Genomic DNA, 21,318 nt, shown 5'->3' with positions numbered 1-21,318 from the left:
CATTTCATGTTTAGTTCTATGACATGGTAATTAAAAATTCTATAAATGGTAAAATCATAAATTAACATTTTGAAAAGGACACTTTAAAAAAGTTGCCATTATCCTTCCCTTTGCAATTAGGTGTCTACAGCCCTCCTTGGGTCACATGACTGGGTGTAGTTGGCAGTTTGGAGTTTGTAAAGTCCTCCCAGACAGTCACAGAATAGAGGGCCTGACTGGCCATCTACTGGAATGATGGAAGCGAAGGAGCTGGGCACAGCCCAACTTGCAACTGAATAGTCTGTGTTCTGCCTTCACACAAAATGCTACTTACCACTGCATTGTCTCTGCACCCAGCTTGGAGCCATGGAATGGAGTCAAGAATTTCCAGAGACTTCAAAGACAAACCTCTAGAAACTTCTATAAAATCAAAGAATTCACCAGGTCTAAAAGTGGGCCTTCAGAACTACTCTTAAGTTAATTTCCTTAGTCCTCCGGAAGTACTTGGAGCACTGCCTTCTACTGTGGTTGGCTACGGACTGCACAAGATTGCTTTGCTGCACCTACAAGGACTGCTTTGCTGTCTGTAGCCTGCCTTGAACCTTCAGACACCTGCTTTTCTGCTTGAGCCTTGCTTCTTCACCTGAATGAACCCAGGACTACCCGAGTGACTCAAAGGGCTAGTTTGCTGGCTGCCTGCTCAGAGTCACAGGGACGTAACAGGCTCCCACCATCTTTAACCCGCACCTGCACTCAGCTTGAATGAGTCAAAAGACCCCAAGTGTTACCCTTCCATTTCTGAACCCTCTGTGTTTTGCTAAAGGCTCTTGGATAGCCAAAATCCAGGACTTGGGACATAAAACATTTTTTCTAAAAACTGCTCTGACAATCGAGGGAAGACTAAGACCATCCTGTTTATCAATCTGCCAGAGTAACATTGCTGGTCAGCCTGACTTTATGAAAGTTCCTGCTATGTTCTCCTTCGCTGCAGGAAATCCTGTTCAGCCTTTCTTCTTCAAAGGGGTATCTGGCCTCGCTGGAGTTTTTTCACATGCAAAAAAGAGACAAAGTTTGAATGTTGCAATCTTCACCTCAACTTTGTCCAGCAGTTTGCTGAGAAATACTTTCTCTCCTCGGGACACGCCTGCAGCCTTGCCCCACTAAACTTTATCTTCTCAGAACATTTTCTTCAAATTTCCTTCTAAGTCCGAAGGTAAGCGTTGACAGGACCCAATCCACTTCTTGTAATCGCCAAGTCTCCATTGGGTCGAACATATTTTTGGACTTTGGCCCCATCTCATGTGACTAGTCACTAAATGTCAGCGGTTGGCGGTTTGATCTTTGAGACACTAGTTTTCACAACATACTTTTAAAATTCTTAATTCCTGTAATACTGGTTGGATTTTAGCTGTTTTGGTATCTAAAAATCTATTTTTCCAACTTGGTGTGGGAGTTTTCTTATGTTGCGTTTTTACTTTGTCCCTGGTAGTGTGCTGTATAAATACTTTACACATTGCCTCTAAATTAGGCCTGACTGCTGTTTGTGCCAAGATACCAGCATAGGTTAATTTAGTGAATTTTGTGCTTCACCCTGATCGGGATTGTAGCTGTTGTTTGAACTGGGGTCACACCTCCTTCAACCAACAACCAATTTCTCACATTTGTATTTAGCAGTATGGATCAGGACTTGTGTTTGTGCAGTACCATACAGTGGTTAGTATTAAACATAAATCACAGATAAATAATTGTCTTTGGAACTGGAAACGTTTAAAATTCTTCTTAGTTTTCTATTGGCTGTTTTCTTTCTTTTCTGCATTTAAGTGCCCTACTTCCCTTCCTTACCATGACAATGGATTTGTTCAACTCTGACACACAGCTTTGGGAACTGAAGGGGCTGAAGGCAGAAAAGAAGGCTACCAAGCTGGATGTCCAGGTAGGCCTCCGAGACTATAAGGAAGTGCAGAGTGACAGTCCACTGCAAATGATAATGGGAAGGCCAGTGCCCACTTGAAGAATGATGAGATTGGGAGAGGCCAGCACAACCTCATCGGATGCCCAGGATGTCACGGATGGGTCTTGGAGAAATATGTTTGCCAGGGTCCTGTCCCCAGTAGAACTGGAAGACAGAAAAGTAGCTCAGACTTTAGCTGGCCAAGCTGGAAGCAGAGGAATGGAAGCCTGGGGCCTAAAGAGTCTTGGCTGAGAAGAAACCTTTGCTGGTACACAAGATGGGACTGAAGGAGCTGGAGCTGAAATCCAGGCATATCCCAAAGACCAGCAACAATGGTGGCAGCATTCCATCAGTGTCCACTGGAGAGGTGAGGGTCCGCATGGTGCCCAATTATGTGGTAGGAGATTATACTGACACATGGTTTTCTGCATATGAGGTTTGCCTTTCAGAAGTGTACTGCTTACTGCCTTGAGGCTGCCTCAAACCCTCACAGGCCTGCCCTGTTGCTTGAGCCCAGCTGCTTCACCTGAAACCAAGACTACCAGAGTGACTCCAAGGGCTAATTTGTTGGACTCCTGTTCAGAGACTCATGTACATAACAGACTCCTACCATCTTGAACGTGCACCTGGATACAGTCTGAATGATTCCTAACCCCCCAAGAGGAGTCACCTCAGTCCGGGACCCTTGTTGGTGGTGCTAAAGGTACCCAGAATGCATAACTTGGGACTTAAACATGTTTTGGCTTAAAAGTGCTCTGAGAACCGAGGGATGAATTGGACCAATCTCCTCTGTGATCTGCTTGAGATGCATTGCCGATCGGCTTGACTTTGCTGTACCTCCCTCTTCTTTCTTTTCTGCAACAGTAAATCCTGTTCAGCGGTCCTTCACCAAAGGGATGCACAACCTCCTAGAATTCTCATTGGCTACAGCCTCCTGTGTCGTCCCGCTTAATATTTTCGATTTCCAAAAAAAAGACTGCATCTGAACCTAGAAATACTATTTCGTCGAGTGGCTCCCCGATGGTTATGATCCCTCCACAAACACAGTCTGCAGCCTTGCTGTGCTGAACTTCACCTTCTCAGAACATTTTCTAAAAAATTTCTTTTGAGTCCGAAGGTAAGCACTGACTAGGCCCAATGCATTTCTTGTATCTGAGCCACTCTACATCATGGGCAGACATATTTTTAGACTTTGACACAGTCTCGTGAAACTAGATGACCGTGGTTGGCGGGTTGACCTTTGAGGTGCTTTTTTTAACAAAAACTTTAACAATTCATAACTATGGTTCTACTTATTGATTTTTCTTGTTTTGGTGTTAAATATTTAATTAAATATACTTTATTTTTCTAAATTGGAGTGAGATTTTTCCTGTGTTAGATTTTCACTTGATTACGGTTTGTGTGCTGCCTAAATATTTTACACAATGCTTCTAAGTTAATCTTGACTGTTGATTGTGCCATGCTACCAGAGAATTAAGAACAGATTAATTTAGTGAATTTTGTGGTGCACCCTGACAATGATTGTGGATGTTGTTTGAACAGGGGTCACCCCCTCAACCAACCACCCAATTTCTCACACCCCTTTAATGCATTATCTCTGATTAACTTCAATAAGATTAAGGGCCCAATTCCAATCTCGTTCGGAAAGCATACCGACTGAATCGGTTCACGAATGCTTTCCATACGACCCGGATTGGGGGAGTCAGACCGAACGAGTACGATTCATCTGTATGTATCCGGATACGAATTGGTCAAACTCTCATTGACTTCAATGGAAGCCTGTTGTCCGAACGTGAACACATGCTCCCAATTAAGAAAGGGGGGGTGGGGGGGGGGGAAACCTTGCACCCTTTGGCGGGCACCCCATGGTGCCTGCCACACTTTGCATGGGTGGAAAGGAGTAACCCATGGATACCACCACGGGTCCGATTCAGTGGGCCCTGGGTGAAGAGGGGCCTGCTACAGGCCTGATATGGGCCCCCAAAGACCAATTCTGGCAGCCTTTTCCTTCAGGCCAAAACGATTCGGAAAGGCTATCTGAATCGATAATCGTACTCGCTCGTTCATAAACCAAGTCCATAGAGCTGTTCGAATCGGCTTCAGAAAGGTTCGACCTGTCGGAATGCCTTGCAGAACTGATTCTGTCATCCAGAACGGTTTCCAGGCATTGTACTTGGTCATTCGGAACTAGGAACGAGTCGGTCAGAAACAAGGGCTCTTTAGCGGATTCTGCAAACCCAGATCCTATTCAGAGCACTTCTGACCGACATTGGAATTCCCCCTAACTATGTTACAAGAATTATTTATACATTTATTTATTTTTATTTTGAAGGTTTTATATAGCGCTAGCTCCACCAGAGGTTATAAGAGCATTTTACATCAGCAATGGAAATAAACAGGAAAAAAAAAATCAATCATAGAACTGAACAAAACAGATTATTCAGGAGATCAGACAAAATAAAAGAAAACAGTTTAGGGTACATGGTGAGTAAAAGACATATAGGAGAAACAGGAAACCCATTAAAAGAACCAAAGTGTTGTCATAAATAGAAATGTAACAGTGTGTCATGGGGGATTCAGTGGGCATAGAAGGGTGTGTGGGGGAATAATGAAGGAGAGAGGGTGAGGGTGGTGTCAAGAGGGGGGTAGGTGAGTGTGGGGAGTTGGCGGAGTTGGTTAAGGAGAGAGGAGGGAAAGTAGTCAGAAAAGGGATCAGGGATTAAGCATGGGCGAATTTTGCGAATCTCGCGTTCGCGAATTTTGCGGATTTGCGAACTCGCAATCCGGACAATCCGCGAATTCTCGCGAATTTGCGGATTTTATTTTGTGTGTTTGCGCGGGTTTCTGCCAGTTCGTGAGGGTTTTGTACAATGTCGCAAATTGCGAACTTACCTGTCGGGTCGCAAGTTTCGCGAACTTGTTGTTTCTACGTGTCCAGCCTGTTTGGGACACTCTTCTTCATCACTGCCACTCTCTGTCACCACTGCCACTCTCTGACTACTCATGCCACCCTCTGGCCCACCCATGCCACCCTCTGTTTCATCACAGCACCCTCTGGTTGTCCAGTCAGTGTACATTATTGTGGCAACGCAAGCACACCTTCCCTGCCTCAAGTGACCTGAATTAGTTTGGGGCTGATTAATGTGTCACAGAATATTTTTTTAGCTGGCACCTGCTTCCTTAGTGCTTCCTGATTAGTGATCTTTTGCACTTGCTAAGTGCTTTCATTGTTGCAAAATTAGTTACAACACCTGCCCTGCCCCAACTGACAATAATGAATTAGGGGCTGATTAATGGATTTGAACTGCCAGCCTGGCTCCTGCTTGTCTCCCTTAGCTGTAATTCAGGACCTTTGTGGCATATGTGTAACTATTCTGAGGTTCAGAGCATGGTCACATAATAGTTGCAACTGGCAACTGAACTCTGGAGGGGCCCCTCAGGAAGCACTACAGGAAATGGCTACTAATGATGAGCCTGAACTTTTGAACCTGGTAAGTAGTTTCAGTTTTGCTAAGATCGTATTTCTGCAATTTTGCACTTATTCGCGGGGCGCGAAGTTGTACTGGGAAGCCGCGAACTCACGCGAACAGTGCGAGCAAAATCCGCTGCTCGCGGATTTGCGGATTTTGCGGGAGATTCGCGAATCTCGCGGATTGCGAATTTACCGAAAATCCGCAAAATCTGCGAGCGAAACGGATTTTCCGCCCATGCTTATCAGGGATTTAATGTCCCCATCATTTAGAGAGAAAGTGAGTTTTAAGGTTTCTTTTGAAGCTGGCATAGGAGGGGTTGCATCGAAGGTCTTTGGGGAGGGCGTTCCATATGGTTGGGGCCTTGCCAGAGAAGGAGCGGGATTTCGAAGTGTTTTGTTTAGTAAGGGGGTATGAGAAGAAGAGTATTGGTGTTTCTCAGCATTCGGGCACAGTCAGCTTTTTTGAGTTTAGTTGAGACATAGGTTGGAGTCTTCTGATAGAGGGCTTTGTGTGTAATACAGGCAATTTTATAAGAGGATCTGCCTTCGATGGGAAGCCATTTGAGGGTCCAGAGAGCAGGGGAGATGTGGTCAAAGCGTTTTACAGTTTGTTGTCAGTCTGGCAGCAAGGTTGAGGACGGATTTGATGGGGGCAAGGTGGATTTTGGGATTACCAGAGAGAAGGGCATTTCCGTAGTCCATTTTGGATAGGACAAGAGATTGGATAATTAATTTGAAATCTTCCATTGGAATAAAAGGTTTGATTTTTTTGAGATGCCGGAGTGTGAAGAGTGTGCTTTTTGCTGAGTTCTTTTTTCATGGGAGTTAAGTGTGAGTTTATTGTTGACTGTGATGCCGAGTGATTTGACAGATTTGGCGAGGGAGAGAGAGCAGTTAAGGGCATTAAGGTCAGCGATACATATTTGAATGGGGAGAGGGTTGTTTTTGGGAGAGAATAGGATGATCTCAGTTTTGTTAGGGTTGAGTTTAAGATGGTTGTTGTGGACCCAGGTTTGGATCTTGGTTAATGCAGTGTTAACCCCTCCCACCCACGGTTCTCGTGTGCTCATGACGAGCTGAGCTCGTCATGACCGTTAGAACGCTCACATGCGGGGCGGATTCCCCTACTGTGCTGGGCGTTTTAAGGAACGGGCGTGGTCATGAAGAGCTCAGCTCGTCATAAGCACACGAGAACCGTGGCTCATGAGGAGCTGAGCTCATAATGAGCATGGGGGTGCTGTGCGCGCCCCCCTCCCCTCCAGCACAGCGGAGGAATCAGCCCCGCAGTGAAGGGGTTCAGGTGCAGGATATCGGCCTGGGATTTTATTTTATAGTACAGTTGGGTGTCGTCAGCGTAAAGGTGATAGTTGATTTTTACCTGTTTAAATATAAGGGTAAGAGGGTCCATAAAAAGGTTGAAAAGGGCAGGAGAGAGGATGGATCCTTGAAGGACACCTAGGGAGACAGAGGTTGGGCTAGCGAGGCAGTTTTGATTTTTATTTTTTTGGGTTCTATGTTGGAGTAGGAGGTGAACCAGTTCAGGAAAGTGCCATTGAGGCCCAATCGATTTTTGAGTGTATTGAGTAAGTTTGGGTGGTAAACTGTGTCAAATGCAGCGGTGAGGTCAAGAAGGATGAGTAGGCTGGTTTCGCCTGCATCGACTATGTTGAGCCGTGCAGTTTCAGTGCTGCAACCTTTGCGGAAGCCAGATTGAAGGGGGTCTAGTAGGTTGAATGTGTCAATGTGTCTTTCCTGTTGGAATGGGGCGCACTTTTCCAGGGCTTTGGAGAAGAGAGGGAGGTTGGAGATAGGGTGGAGATTGTTATGGTCATTGGGGTCCGCCTTGTGATTTTTGGGGATGGGAGTGATTTGTCCGAGTTGAAGGGAGATGGGGACATTCCCTGTTGAGAGGGAGGCGTTAATGATGTTGGTCCAGTGGGGGACAATGACGTGTTTGAGATCTTGGACAAGTGCAGAAGGGAGTGGGTCTTTAGTGTGGGAGAAAGGTTTGAGTTTGTCTAGGATGTTGAAAAATTCCCGTTCAGAGACAGAGTGGAAGTTATGCCATGAGGCGTTATTTTTAAGCGATAGGATAGCGGGTAGGGGTTCAGGAGGGGTATGCAAAGGAAGGAAGAGTGAGGGAGTCATGGGTGTTTTCAAGGGGAGTGGTGGATGAGGCGTAGTATTCAGGGGAAGTTGGGGGGGTGAGAGAGGGTTGAGTATCGAGGAGGCACAGTCAATTTTTGCAATTTTGTCACTGAAAAAGTTGACAATTTCTTCACATTTATTAGTGGAGGCCACAGGGTTAAGTGGAGCAGGGGAGGTTTGATTTGTAATAATGTTGAACAGTTCTCTGGGGCTGTTTTTAGCACGAGAGAGTTGAAGACGAAAGAAATACGCTTTTTAAAAAAAAATTGTGTTTTGTAGGAGGATCGTGCAATTCTAAGGAGAGCAAGATGGGATGAAGAAGGGTGTTGTCTCCATGTTCTTTCAGCCAGTCTCAGTGAGGGTCTTTCTTTATTTAGGTCAAGGTTGAACCATGATTTAGAGGGGGCATTTTTTAGCATTTTAGTTTTCAGAGGGGCAAATTGGTCTAGAACTTCAGAGACAATTTTGTTAAAGTGCTCAGTGAGTTCATTTGCATTTGAAGAGGGGGGGGTGAGACTGAGTTGGGATTGGAGTTTATGTTCTAGAGCGCCGGGGGGATTTGCTTAAGATTTCTGGTCACAATTGTGGTTTTATTGTTTTTTATAGGGGCGGTTGGGGCCGGACTGGAGATCGTGAACAGAATGAGATGGTGGTCAGACCAGTCCATAGGGATGATCTTGGATAAGGATGTCGGATCAGGGTTGGAGATGATGGCATCTAGAAGGTGTCTTTGGAGTGGGTAGGGGAGTGGCAAAGCTGCTTGAGGTCGCTAATCTCATAAGGTTATTGAGAAGATTGATTGTAGGATCATGTCGTTCATTCTAGTGAAGGTTAAGATCTCCTAGGAAGAGATTTTTGGAGTTGGAAAGAAGCGATTTAGTTAGAAGGTCCGATAGCTCTTCGGCAAAGGGAAAGGGTTTACCAGGAGGGCGGGAAATGATATGAAGTCGTATTGAGGGGGGAGTTTTTCATTTTGAGTTCGGCTCCTAAGTATTCAAAGGTTGTGTAGTCGGTGTTATTAATTGGGGAGAGTTGTAGTTTTTCTTTAAAAATAATAGCTAGACCACCCCCTATTTTTCCAGGTCTATCTCTTCTGGGAATAGAGTAGCCAGGGGGGGCAGAAGGTCAATGATGGGTGTAGAGTGGTCTTTGAGCCAGGTTTCAGTGAGGAAAGGGATGTTGGCATCTGACATTTCAGTCGCATGCCGGACAGCCGAGCAGCAGTTTACGAGTATGCAGGTAAGTGGCTTGGGGTTGGTGATAGGGGCAGGGAGTAATTGAATGCTCGTGAGTTGAGGCGGGGGTGTGGGGGAGCTAGGAGACTCTGGAATTCTGCTGGTTCCCAAGATAACTTAGATATTGGAGCGAGAGGGGGAAAGAAATTTAAGTGGGGGTTGTTAAGGTAGGCATTGCAGAGGGTAGAGAGATCGAGGGCGGAGTAGGTGTTTGAGGTTCGGAGGGGTCTGTGAGAGCGGGTGAGGAGAGGCGTTGTTAACCAAAGCTTGGCATAAGAGTGTTTGCAACGGTTAGCACATGCGCGGGAGGGCCAAGACGGGTGGGCAGTAGGTTTGTAGAATTTGAGCCGATTGAAATCTTTTCTGAGTAGGTTAAGTTCAGTAGCTAGGGAAGAGAGATTGAGGTCCAGGTTACGAAGTGTCTGGCTGAGGTTGAAGGGGAGGGAAGTGGGAGTGGTTAGAGTAGAGGGGGAGTTAGGGACTGAGTGCATGGGAGAGAGGGTTGACAGTTGGAGTAGGCGGTTTGCCAGAGCTACATAATGTGGGTAGTTTTGTGTTAGAGGGAGGAGTGGAGGGGCCAGGGGAGGGAGGGGGATGGGGCCCAGTGTTGGGATGGAGGGATGGTCATGGTGTGCGATAGCCTGGAGGGGAGGGAGGGGGAATGGGGGAGAAGTGGGGTGGGAGTGTGAGGTGTGAGAGGGGATGTGGTAGCGATGTAATGGGTGGAGATGTAGTTTGTAGAGGATGGGGTAAGGACATGAGGTGCTATGGTCGTTATGGGATGGTTTAGAGGGGGGAGGGGTACTCGAGAGGTGATAGGGTGTTGGAGGAGGACGGTCATTTGGGGACATGGGAATTTGGCGGAGTGTATTAGAGGAGTAGGGGGGTGGTTTCTGGGAGGTGTGTAGAATAGGAGTTAAGGCGAGGGATGTGTTATTACGGATAGGAGGGTTATGAGGGGGTGGAGTTTGTTTCAGGGAGGCAAAGGAGAGTTGGGAGAGAGTGGGGGAGGGGGTTGGTGTGGGACGAGGGGATGGGAAAAGAGAGGTAGTGGAAGTGGCAATTTTGTGACCGTGGGGGATTTTAATTGCACCAGATATTGGGAGGAGAAGTACAAAGGTGCTCTTCCATTTGGAGGGACGTTTGGTGTAGAAAATATAGTTAGTTTTAATGGGGGACTTGGGGCTGTGGTAGTTGTCTTCAATTAGGGTTTCAGGATGTCGGATTAGTAAATTATGTTTAAGATTCTTTTTGGCATTTTTCGAAAGGTAGGAGGAATGGTCCAGGAGTTGGGTCCATGTTTGGTGAGGGTGGTATTGTGGAGGGACATGGTGGTGAGATTTGGTCAAGGGCGAAGAGGGGAGCGGGCAAAAAAGGAGGGGAGGTTTAGAAGAAGGAGGTTTAGGTAAGAGCGCGGAGGGAGAGGGAGTAAGAAGGAGGATGGAGTTAATTAAAGGGAGTCATGGCAGCAAATCCAGGGGATTGTATAATTCTAAATCCCAATGTAAATACTTATAAAGAAAACATAATATTGGGTGGTAGCACGCCAGATTTGTCTCAGTAACAACATAACAGACATTATGGCAAGACAAAGGGAACATCACTTACAACGCATTTTTTACAACGCACTACCATTACATCGCAACCATTACAACGCATACCATTACAACGCATTGCGCTGGGGGGCGCTCTAGGATAGGGAATATATTTAATTTACTATCCAACACCTTCCCTGCTATCCACGGGGACTGGAGTTGGAATAGCAAATTAAATAATTCACTATCCAGCGCCTAAAAGCATTATGCGTTGTAATGGACTGCGTGGTAAAAACCACGTTGTAAAGGCATGCGATGTAAAAGCATGCGTTGTAGTGACACCAATCCCAAGACAGCAATACTCAGTTAAAACAGGGGGGCAATAGTTATAGAGATAACTAAAATTGTAGTGGTTAAGGACACTAATTATATAAATAATAGGGGTGTAATCATTCTCAGTGTTTTCATGAGGAGGGGCAAATCGTAGTCCATCTTGGGAAGGGGAAATGGGGGAGAGTTGTCATCTAGTTTTAGGGAATTTTTTAGACCAATGTAATTAGTTTCCTACAATTTACCGAAACCACAGTAAAACGAAATAAGGAGGGGGGAGGGGGGCACTCCTTCTGTTAGGCCTGATCGCAGGAGTATGAGAGTGAAGGGGGTGGTTGAAGAGTCTCGTTCGAGGGCTGATTTCGGTAGAGGGGTGATGTTAAAACATGGGTCAGGGAACGAGTAGAACAGAATCCTAATTTAGCCAAAGGAATTGGTAGATGACGTAGGCAAACATAGAGGCGGCCAGGAGGGGGCAGCAGGAGCCGTGAAGTAAAGTAACAGAAGCAGTCAATTCAAGCAGGCGGCCATGTTCGGGGTACAGCAAAGAGATTGGCAAATGAGAAGAGCAGTATGTATACACTTTAAGGCGTCGGGGTCGCCAGCAGGGGATCGCAGGAGTCAGGGGAGTAAATTGCAATCAGCACTAGTAGAAGACCGTGTTCAAGCAAGGCAACGGAGTAGGCAAATGTCCAAAGAAAACAGTTACACTTTTGGCAAACAAACGAAGAGGCAGAAAAAGCCAAACCCTGTGGCAACGCAAAACAGTCAAACTCATGGCAAATGAATAGGCAGAAAAAGTCAAACCTTGTAGTGTGCTGCAGGGGCAAAGAAAGATCAATGTGAAACGGGGGCAGTGCTCGCAGCGCGGCCCACACCAGGGATGGGGCTGATGGTGAAGGGCAAAGCGGCTCCGTCGCAAGTCGTGTCACCAAGTAGCACTAGAGCGAGGGAGAGAGGGAAAAACCAGCCGGGAAATGCTGAAATCCTGGGTGGGGGAAGGGACGTCCTCGCTCCATGCTGTAGGCGATCCTCCCGCTCTCAATGGAATCAGGCTGGCCTCCGCTGTGACCTCCAACTCCGGTGCTCATGAAAAATTGTGTGCAGACTTAGACGTCAGACGGGACTGCTCCGATGCAGCTAAGGATCCCCGGTGGAGATCGGGACTGCTCTTATGTGTCCGTCCTCTGTGTCGGAGGGGGTCGTCCTGGAGCTCCGGGTGCTAGCGCTGGGCACTCTATCAAACAGAGTTTATCACGGTCTGTGTGCCAGCCCAATCAGCCGTCTCCAACCACGATGTTAGAGGGGGTAGTCCTGGAGCTCTGGATGCTGGTACTGGGCGCTCAAGCGATCGGGGTCAACTCCGGTGCTGGGACACACCTGATTGACCGCGTCCACGACCGCGATCAGACTTCTGCCGTCCTGTATGTAGGATGTATCTAGCATGTAGGTCTAGCTTCTGATTATGTCATTAACAGCCCTTGGTCTTAGGGTAGGTCCCTGGATATGCTACAAGTCTGACTCCCCTGTATTTCTGTGCTCTGAGCTACCATCAATTTCGAGATCCAACACCTGTAGGGCCATTTGGATGCTATTTTAAAGTAATAGACCCGCAACCACCTTGGCTCAGTCTTTGGGTACCTGTTCCACTCTGGGGTATCCTCAAAGTTGTTTGGAATTACATCTACGTGGGTGCTGTGTTTACACATTCCCCTCCACCATTGCCCTGTTTGGGAGCATAACATCTTTCATTTGCAGTCATTCTCAGGTCTCCCCAGCCATTGGAACAATCAATGACATTTTATTGTGAATAACCCTTAACTTGCACAGTAATGCACACCACAAGTTTAAACTACGCAACTAATTTCGATGAGAGAGCAGCACTGTGACTGGACTTCACTGATATAGACAGGATTCATGTTCATGTTCACAGAGATATCATGTATGGCCCAGGACCCTTTCGACTTGGTCCTTTGCAAAGTCTCTGTCATGGAAATTAAACAATCTGGCCACTATCTGCATGGGCGGTGCTCCAGGAAAGGCAGACAGCCCGGCACTCTATCCACCCTCTCCACTGAAAAACACATTGGAACCTTTCCATGGAGCATCTCTTGTGAGAGATAGTTCTCAGTAATCAGTTCCACATTGGGTCCTTCTTCCAGCTCAGTCACATCGATAATGCAAACATTATTGTGCCTAAAGCACCCCTCAGCATCCTTAGCCCTGTGCCTTAACACATTGACCTCCTCCTGCCAGCCCTTAATTTGCAATTGCATTTCCTGTACTGTTGGCTGCATGGACATGAGAGCAGATTCATTGGTTTACACTCTGTCCACAAGCTTCCTGTGATCAGCCTTCAATGATCCCATGTCCATTGCTACTGAATCAATTTTACTTCTGAGCTTCGCTTTTGTGTCCTATATTACCTGTATCAACCTTATCTGTGTACTTGTCTAGAGGCATTTCTATTTAACTTAGCGCTGGGTTGAACATATCTGCAGGGACTTTAGCCGCCAACCATCAGGGAGATTTGGGATTGACCACTATGTCACCCGCACACTTCACCTTTGAGGCTTTCTGGGGATGGCAGATGAACTGTTAAGTTTGCCTTGGTAATTTTTAGAATGTGCCAAAATCAATAGGTTGATGCATGGGAACACCCACTCTCGACCCATGAAGCGCCTTCCCAGGGCAGAGTAACGCAAGGGAGAAACTAGTGCTGCCTTGCATTACCTTAGATTTACCAAGCCAAGCAGGGCTACGCAAGGTGGCTTTGCTTGGCTTGATAAGTCTCATGCTAGGTTTTGCACCACCCTGCATCGCCTTCATAGTTCAAGGGCAAAACAAAGCCTTGATAAATGTAGCCCAAGGTGTCTTGCTGCATTATGTTGCGTAAAAGTATCCGGCCCATAGTGTGTTGAAGTTCAATACTCTTCTTATACTAAGAGTGAGGAAGTAGAATTAAGACACATATCAAAGGAAATGTGATGGTCTCCAATAGGTTGGGTTTAAGTCATGTTTCATACCAAAAAGCAGCCCTCTTGGAACAGTATCTATTCTAAATTAAAATTCCTCAAATGAAGCTGGTGGAAAGCCTCGATGAAAACACTCATGGCCTGTTTTGCAAATCTCAAATTGTTTGGAATACTGCATTCATGTGACCACAACACAGTCCTGCCCCCATAGAATGTAACAGGGTAATTTAATTTGATTAGAACCTCACTTAAACCTGCTTTTTATTTACTGATTGGGAATTGAATTTCATCATGACTTTTCACTGTTTTGATTATCTGTACAAGTCGGTAAACGCCCCTTACTACACTTCCGTCACCTCGCATGTTGGTACAACGCGGTCGTTACAACGACTGCATTGTAACAACACATACCATTACCCCGCAAGTCGTTACAACGACTTGCGGAGGGGGGAGAAGGTGTTGGATTTAAAATCCAACACCTTCCCTACTGGCCGCACAAACTGGAGTTGGAATAGTAAATTATACTATTCCTATATCCAGCGCCCCCCTCCGAAAGTTTTTGTGACGACTTGCGGGGTAATGGTATGCATTGTTACAAAGCGGTCGTTGTAACAACCGCATTATAACAACATGCAGGGTGAAGGGCTGCGGGAAAAAGAGGCATATTCGTAAAGGTCCAGTGATATGAAGCCATTACTGTAATACTGGAGCTTGTGCAGGTGAAATAGTAACTTTTGTCTTCACTAACATTAAATAAGTTACATCAGAAATCATCGGTTTATCAATACATCAATAACGCGTTGGAATCCTCTATTCCTTTCTTGGTGGGGTCGACTAGATTCCATCAAAATGATGCTAGCACCCCTAGTCCTCTATTCTGTTTCCATGATTCCCATCCGTATTCCAGATCATTACTTCAAATCGATAGACTCCCTTCTATTAAAATTTTTATGGAAAGGCAAAAAATCTCGGATAGCACTCTCTTCCCTGAAAAAAGACAAATCCCTTGGTGGTGTCAAGTTCCCCCACTTTAAGTCATATCATAACGCATTTTCTTTAAAACAATCTATGAGATGGCTCTCTTCAGATCTTCCTCGCATTCCTCCCCTATGGCTCACATTAGAATCTTCTCTTCTTCATCCTTACGATTTTCGAGAAGTCCTCTCCTTTACCTCTAAGGTGTCATCCATATGTTCCCCCATCATTTCTCACTCTTGCTCTCTTCTTCGTCCATACTTAGTATCCACCTACCCATCTGCCTCCTCCACCCACGCTCAACCTATCTGGCATAATAAATTCCTCAAAATTCGCAACCGTTCCTTATATTGGAAATCCTGGCATTCCCTTGGTCTAAAATGGATCTCACAACTTCTCTCAGATAATCAGCCTCTTTCTTTCCAAGACCTTCAAACACAATTCTCATTACCTGCCTCATCCCGTAAACAATATTTATCGATACTTCCATCCCTTACTCAATATCTTTCTTCACTCCCAACCTCTAACTCTATCCCTACCACACATCTTTCGATTTCTAATGCTATTGATCAATCTCTTTCTGCGTCATTTATTTATAAATCTCTACAATCCTCTGCTGATCGTACAAAATCTAAGGTTGAGTTGGCTTGGGAAGAAGATTTATCTCACACATGGTCCATTATTTTATGGGACAAAATCTGGTCTAAGATTCATAGTACATCCAGAGCTGCAAATACCACACAAACCTTATTCTTTATTTATAATCGTATATTATTCACTCCATTATTCCTGTCCTCCTTTTCCCCAGACACTCCATCTACTTGTTGGTCCTGCACATCCCTTTCAGCTGATTTGAAACACATGCTATTTGAATGTCCCCCTATATTACGTTTCTGGCACTTAGTTTGGTCCCAGCTACAAAAAATTTTCAATTTTACGGTTTCATTCTCCATTTCACACATTTTCTTAGGTTCCCTCTCTCCCACCCTTGTTGAATCCAGCTCCAACCACAAATTACTTGACCTATGCATAGCCATTGCTTTCCACCATATCACATCACACTGGAAACAAGCTAATGATGTTTCTTTTACTGCATGGTGGAATGCAGTTTGCTTTAATCACCGACTTGACACTAATTTTGTCTCTCCTATCTCCTTAGCAATCAAACGTGATCTCTTATGGCTTCCCCTCACTGATTATCTATCCACAGTTGCTAAACCTCCTTCACCACTTCCGATACGTACGGTTGAAGTTTGTAAACCTCCATGAATGCATTACCTTAATTTATTCGATTACCATATTATCATTTACAGCTAATGTTTTATCATATTTTTAATCTGCTTTCATATTTTAAGATATCTCCTCATCCCCCTATGTTCCTCATATTCATTACCTATTTTTTCATATTTTATGCTTCAGTTTCCTAAATGTAATTCGCTAATATGTAAGATTGATCTCATTTTCTCATAACTCTTGATTGTTTCTTCATTTTCTGTCTTTGTTTCTTTATATTTCAATAAACTTCAAACTTAAAAAAAAAAAAAAAGAAATCATCGGTTTACAAAGGGAATCAAAGGCTTCAATATGGATTTAAACAATTTGTTCCACCCAAAGGAGGAATATAGATAGAGATGGGTCGAGAAAGTTGCTGTTTTGAACGTTCATAAACAAAAGACTATTTTGCACATACATAGGAGTGTACAGTAATTACCTAATAACTGCGCACTGAGAACATTAATATAGTAATGATGTCTTTGCGATTTTATCATAGGCAGAGTTGAGGCATTACACATTTATTTCAGAGTGTACCCCATATGGCATGAATCAAATTTATAATAATCCATTACCGGGCAATTATGCCCAGAGTTTCAAAGCATTCAGTTCAACTTAGCCTCATAAAAACTGAGAAAGTGAGACCACATATTCCGTTTTGACATTATAGTTCCATGAAGTAAGATCGGCAGTAGCAGATGCTACCACGGAGTAGTGGTGGGCCGGAAAGGGGCCGGTTAAAAAAAGGAAACAATAAAAGGGGGGGGTGGGGGGAAGAAAGAAAATTCCACTTACCTTCCCGGTGGCCAGCTCTCTTCCGTTCCTTTGGTTGAAGCAGGAAGCACCCAGGCTCCGTGGTTTGGTGCTCAGATTGGAACTGGGGGCTAAGCATGTTCTCCACCTAGACTGTGTTTACAGCCAGTGGAGAACATACCAAGAGCGCATGACTGTTTGCCCGCCCGAGATGGCCAGCCAAACTGCTATGTGCACTTGGAAAGTGCCTACCACTTCTTGCCTGCTCTGTAGGCATCACAGCCCACCCCACCTGCACCTTTAAAGAGCCAATAGTGAAAACTAAAATGAGGATAACATTGTTATTATCATTTTAATTTTCCTGTGGGGTGACGCTCCACCGCCTTAGTGGAGGAGCCGCCACTGAAAATGGGAAAGGGTTTTTAGGTCCTGAACTGGTAACAAGTTTGTAGCGAGAGTGATAGCTACCTAAAGTTAGAGTTCATGTATCTCTATATTTTACCACTTTAAATTGTACTAGTCATAGCATCTTAAAAAAGTTAAGGGTTCACTGAAAAAGATTCATAACTCTTACCTAAATTGGCATAGAATTCCTTTAAAACATGCAGCTGGTCAGTTTTACCCTGTATTATTTGAAAGAGGATAGAGAAGGTATAAGTAACACTGATTACTGCCCAATCTCTAAGTTAAAGTAGAGCAAAAGTTCTAATACAAGAAATGTTTGCCATAACAATATAACACGTTGTGCCAATGTCAATAGAGGAGGACCAGAGTTTAGAAATAGAACATTTAGAATGCAGTATTTGTCATACTAAAGAGCCAATTTAATAAAATGATACTGAATGAAAATTGAGTGCCTGATTCACAAGGGTCAATTTAAACTTTTTGTGTAAGTTTACTCTTGTTTTGGTATTCATAAACCACGAGTTAATAGTAAGTTTATGACTGCTGAAACTCTGCAGTTGGGGTGGAGAACTCCAAACGTTCTCCTGTCCTACTGCAGAGTCTCCTTAGTCATAAACTTACAATTAACTCGTAGTTTGTGAATATCAAACAATTTACACAAACGTGTAAGTTTACCTTTGTGAATCAGTCGCATACACATTAAAGCCTATTGATATTTTGGCTACCAGGGGTCTTCACCTAGACAAAGGCCCGCATCACTAGACATGAAGTACAAAAATAGGAAAGATGAAGATGCATTTTATATATCATGAAATCATTGGACAGACTGTTAAAAACCATGGCCCATATTTAGCATTTTTTGCATAGGGCAATGGAGCAAGCCACCTTGTTGCACTACGTGAAAGGGCAGGAAAGCACCGTATTTTATATTATATGGTGCAGTCCCGTCCTTTCTTAGCACTGGCACTTTTGGCAGCCTAGCCCCAATGCACGGACCATTGCTTCATGGTGCAAGGATTGTTTTTGTGCAGGAAGGTAAACCTTCCTGCACAAATGAATCATCAGAAGCATTTTACTCGTTCTACGTGTGCTGCAGCACACATAGAAAGAGAAAAAAACAAGGAGAAATAATGTTATTTCCTCTTTGTTACACCACAACTGGGAGGCGTAGCATGTCAATACATTCCCAGTTCTGCCACTCATGGGAAATCTTGGAATACAGAACAACGAGGACAAGACCTATGGCAGGTACTTTTCAGGAAGGTCTCCCTTGGGAATCACCAGCACGTTTGTAAACCCCTCACCCATCTGCCTAGTAGATGGCATGCTTCATCATCGGGGCCCAGCCGGATCACCAAGTGCAATCCAGCTGTGCTGCAACGCCTGTCTACAGCGGAACTTTTTTTTTGTGTGCAAGTGAACAGTGCTATGTGAAGTGAAGTTATGAGTTAAAAATGCCTATAGGAAATACCCTTTTAAAAGGTTTTTTTTTATAATTTTTTATTGACAAGCAGGTCAAGGTGATCAACAAATACCTTTTAAAAGTTTTAATGGAAGGATCCCATGCCATGGGTAAAAAAGAATTTTTTGTGTATATATCTGAGGATGTAATGGCCCTCTATATCCAGAAAAGTGTAGGTCGACTAGTTTCAGCCTAGTTTCAGAAAACACAATGGACTGATATCAGGTAGAATGAAAGTTCCAATGTTTTCGAATTTCAAATAAGATTAATATATCTATATGTAGTATGACTGACCAGTTCCCCTGTACAAGGGGAGTGAGACAGGGTTGCATATTGGCACCCTTCTTATTCACCCTGTACATCAATGGCCTAGAGAAAGCGTTGGCAAGCCTGGGCGTGTATTCACCAAGGATAGGTACTAGGGGGATTTAAGTATTGTTGTACGCGGACAACGCGGTGCTGCTTGCCCGAACTCCCCGGGGCCTTCAAGCTTTGCTAGATGGCTTTGTTGACTTCATGGAGAAATTGGATTTGTCAGTTAACCTTGCTAAATCATATATTATAGAGGTTGGGAAGGCTCCCGCAAAGAAATATAGATATATGATAGGTACACACCGCATAGAAAAAGTCCAGTGTTTCTCCTATTTAGGGGTATTGGTAGACTCCAAACTAAGGGACTCATTATGATTGCGGATTTTCCGCATCCTCCGGGCCGGCGGAAGCCACCGCCGGCCCGGAGGATGCGGAAAATCCGCAGCGGACCCACCAAAGACCCACCGCCACATTAGGATGGCTGGTGGGTCCTGGTTTCCGTCCGCAGCTTTTCCTCCGCGGTTGGCTTACAACCGCGGAGGAAAAGCACTAATCTGGTGACGGTGTCTCTCAGACACCGTCCGCCAGATTAGTATGTGCCTGCAAACATGCTTTTCCGCGGCGGCTTTTCCGCCGTGGAAAAGCATGTGTAACTTCACTGCGGGGGCCCGTTGCGGGCCCCCTAGGTGAAGGGGGGGTAGGGGGTGCACATGGGGGGTACCTATGGTACCCCCCTGCATTTGTATGCAGAAAGCGGCAGCCACCGCACGGTGCCTGCCTCTTTCTGCATGCAAATGCAATGCGTGCATTTTTAACATTGCTGCGGGTGCAGCTTGAAGCCGCACCCGCCGCAATGTTAAAAATAGAGGATGTGACCGCCACCCTGGCGGTCACATCCTAATCGCACAGGAGGGGACTCCGCAGCCCATGCGGACGTCCCCTCCTCCTCAATGATCGCGGACGGACGCAAGTCTGTCCGCGATCATAATCGGCCCCTAATTTTAAACCACTGATGGAGGAAAAATGTCGTACCCTGATTAAAAGCACGGGGGCAATTATGTATCATGCTCAAAGGCTGAGCCGTTGGTCCCCTGACCAGATCCTTCACCTTTACAACTCCATATGCGTGGCCAAAGTTCTCTATGGCAGTGAAGTTTGGGGTTGTGTGGATCCCATGCCTATTCTAATTGAGGAAAACATTTTTTTTAGAAGCCTGCTGAAAGTACCACAAAGTACCCCGGCCTTCATTGTTCATGAGGAGCTGGGTGCCAGCTACTTTACTGACAGAATACCAATAAAACCTGTTACCTGTTGGGTCAATATTTGGACAAACCCAGAGGCTACCCTAACAAGAGAAATTATTAAGGACTGTTTGGCCTGTGAAAATGGTCTGAATATACCATGGCTCAAATTTGTGAGGGAACGTCTTGAGGTCCTAGGTTGCATGGAATTCTTTATTTATCCCAGAAATTGTTGGCTAGGGATAAGCTTATGGTGAAAGGGGAGACCCTGAAATTATTGAGCTCCAGAAGAGGAGATCAGGAGATTGTAAAACCGGCAGTGAGAAATCATATTTTGAGTAAATCCACCCCGGGCATTGAACCTTACCTGTACCTTATATATAGTTCTCAAGATAGGTTTTTAATGACGCGCTTTAGGCTGGATATCCTGCATCACACCCTTGCGGTGCCATCAGGTTTTACTAGATTGGTGGAGTTGAAGGGGCCCTGCAGCTGCGATTTTCGATCGCCGCAGGACACCCACCGCTTCATACTGCTTTGCCCGTTTTATAAGCAACCGAGGAAGCACTTTTTAAGAAAAGTATTAAAAAAAGCAGGACTCAGACAGGCAAAGGTGGCGTTATTGTATTTAAAACTCAGAAATACAAGAGGAAATGTGTAATTTTATAGTTGTGAATTATTTTTAAATCATTTAGAACACTGTAAATCTTTTTAGTAATAGTTATGGCTGATGTGAATACTGGATGGAATATGCCTAAATCGAATTTGTATGAATTGCTCTTAACCTGTGCTTTTATGGCGTTGTTTTTTGGATGCCGAATAAAGTTTATTATAATAATATCTATATACTAAGATATACAAATTGTGATGATTGTACCAATCTGCAACAGTACAGTGATTAGATCGTCTGTTTTGCTAGGTTCTATTCCCTGGTGGATCTTCCAAAATATTGTGGTGTGCTGCCTCCTGAGTCTATTTTCGCAGCTACTGGGCCAAGGTTAGGGCAGTAAGAAGTCCCCACAGAAGCAACCTAGGTTTTAGGCCTTGCACTCTGAGAGACTGAATATTGCAAGAATTTCTCACAGAAATTTTAATTGACTATCTCCATTGTTGGTAGATCTATTGTTGGACTTGGCCCTTTTTGCAGCGTCATCCCTGAACTTTTTGCCTTCCTCCTCTACTTTGTCTGACGTGTTGTTGGCTGTTTTATGACTCTGGGCACTTTACCACTGCTGATCAGTGCATATGCTCTCCCTATTGTAAATTGATGTAT

The sequence above is a fragment of the Lissotriton vulgaris genome, chromosome 6 (assembly GCF_964263255.1).
Source record: "Lissotriton vulgaris chromosome 6, aLisVul1.2, whole genome shotgun sequence".
NCBI classification, from domain to species: Eukaryota; Metazoa; Chordata; class Amphibia; order Caudata; family Salamandridae; genus Lissotriton; species Lissotriton vulgaris.
The sequence above is the reverse complement of the archived record's forward strand: the minus strand, read 5'-3'. Positions refer to the sequence as shown.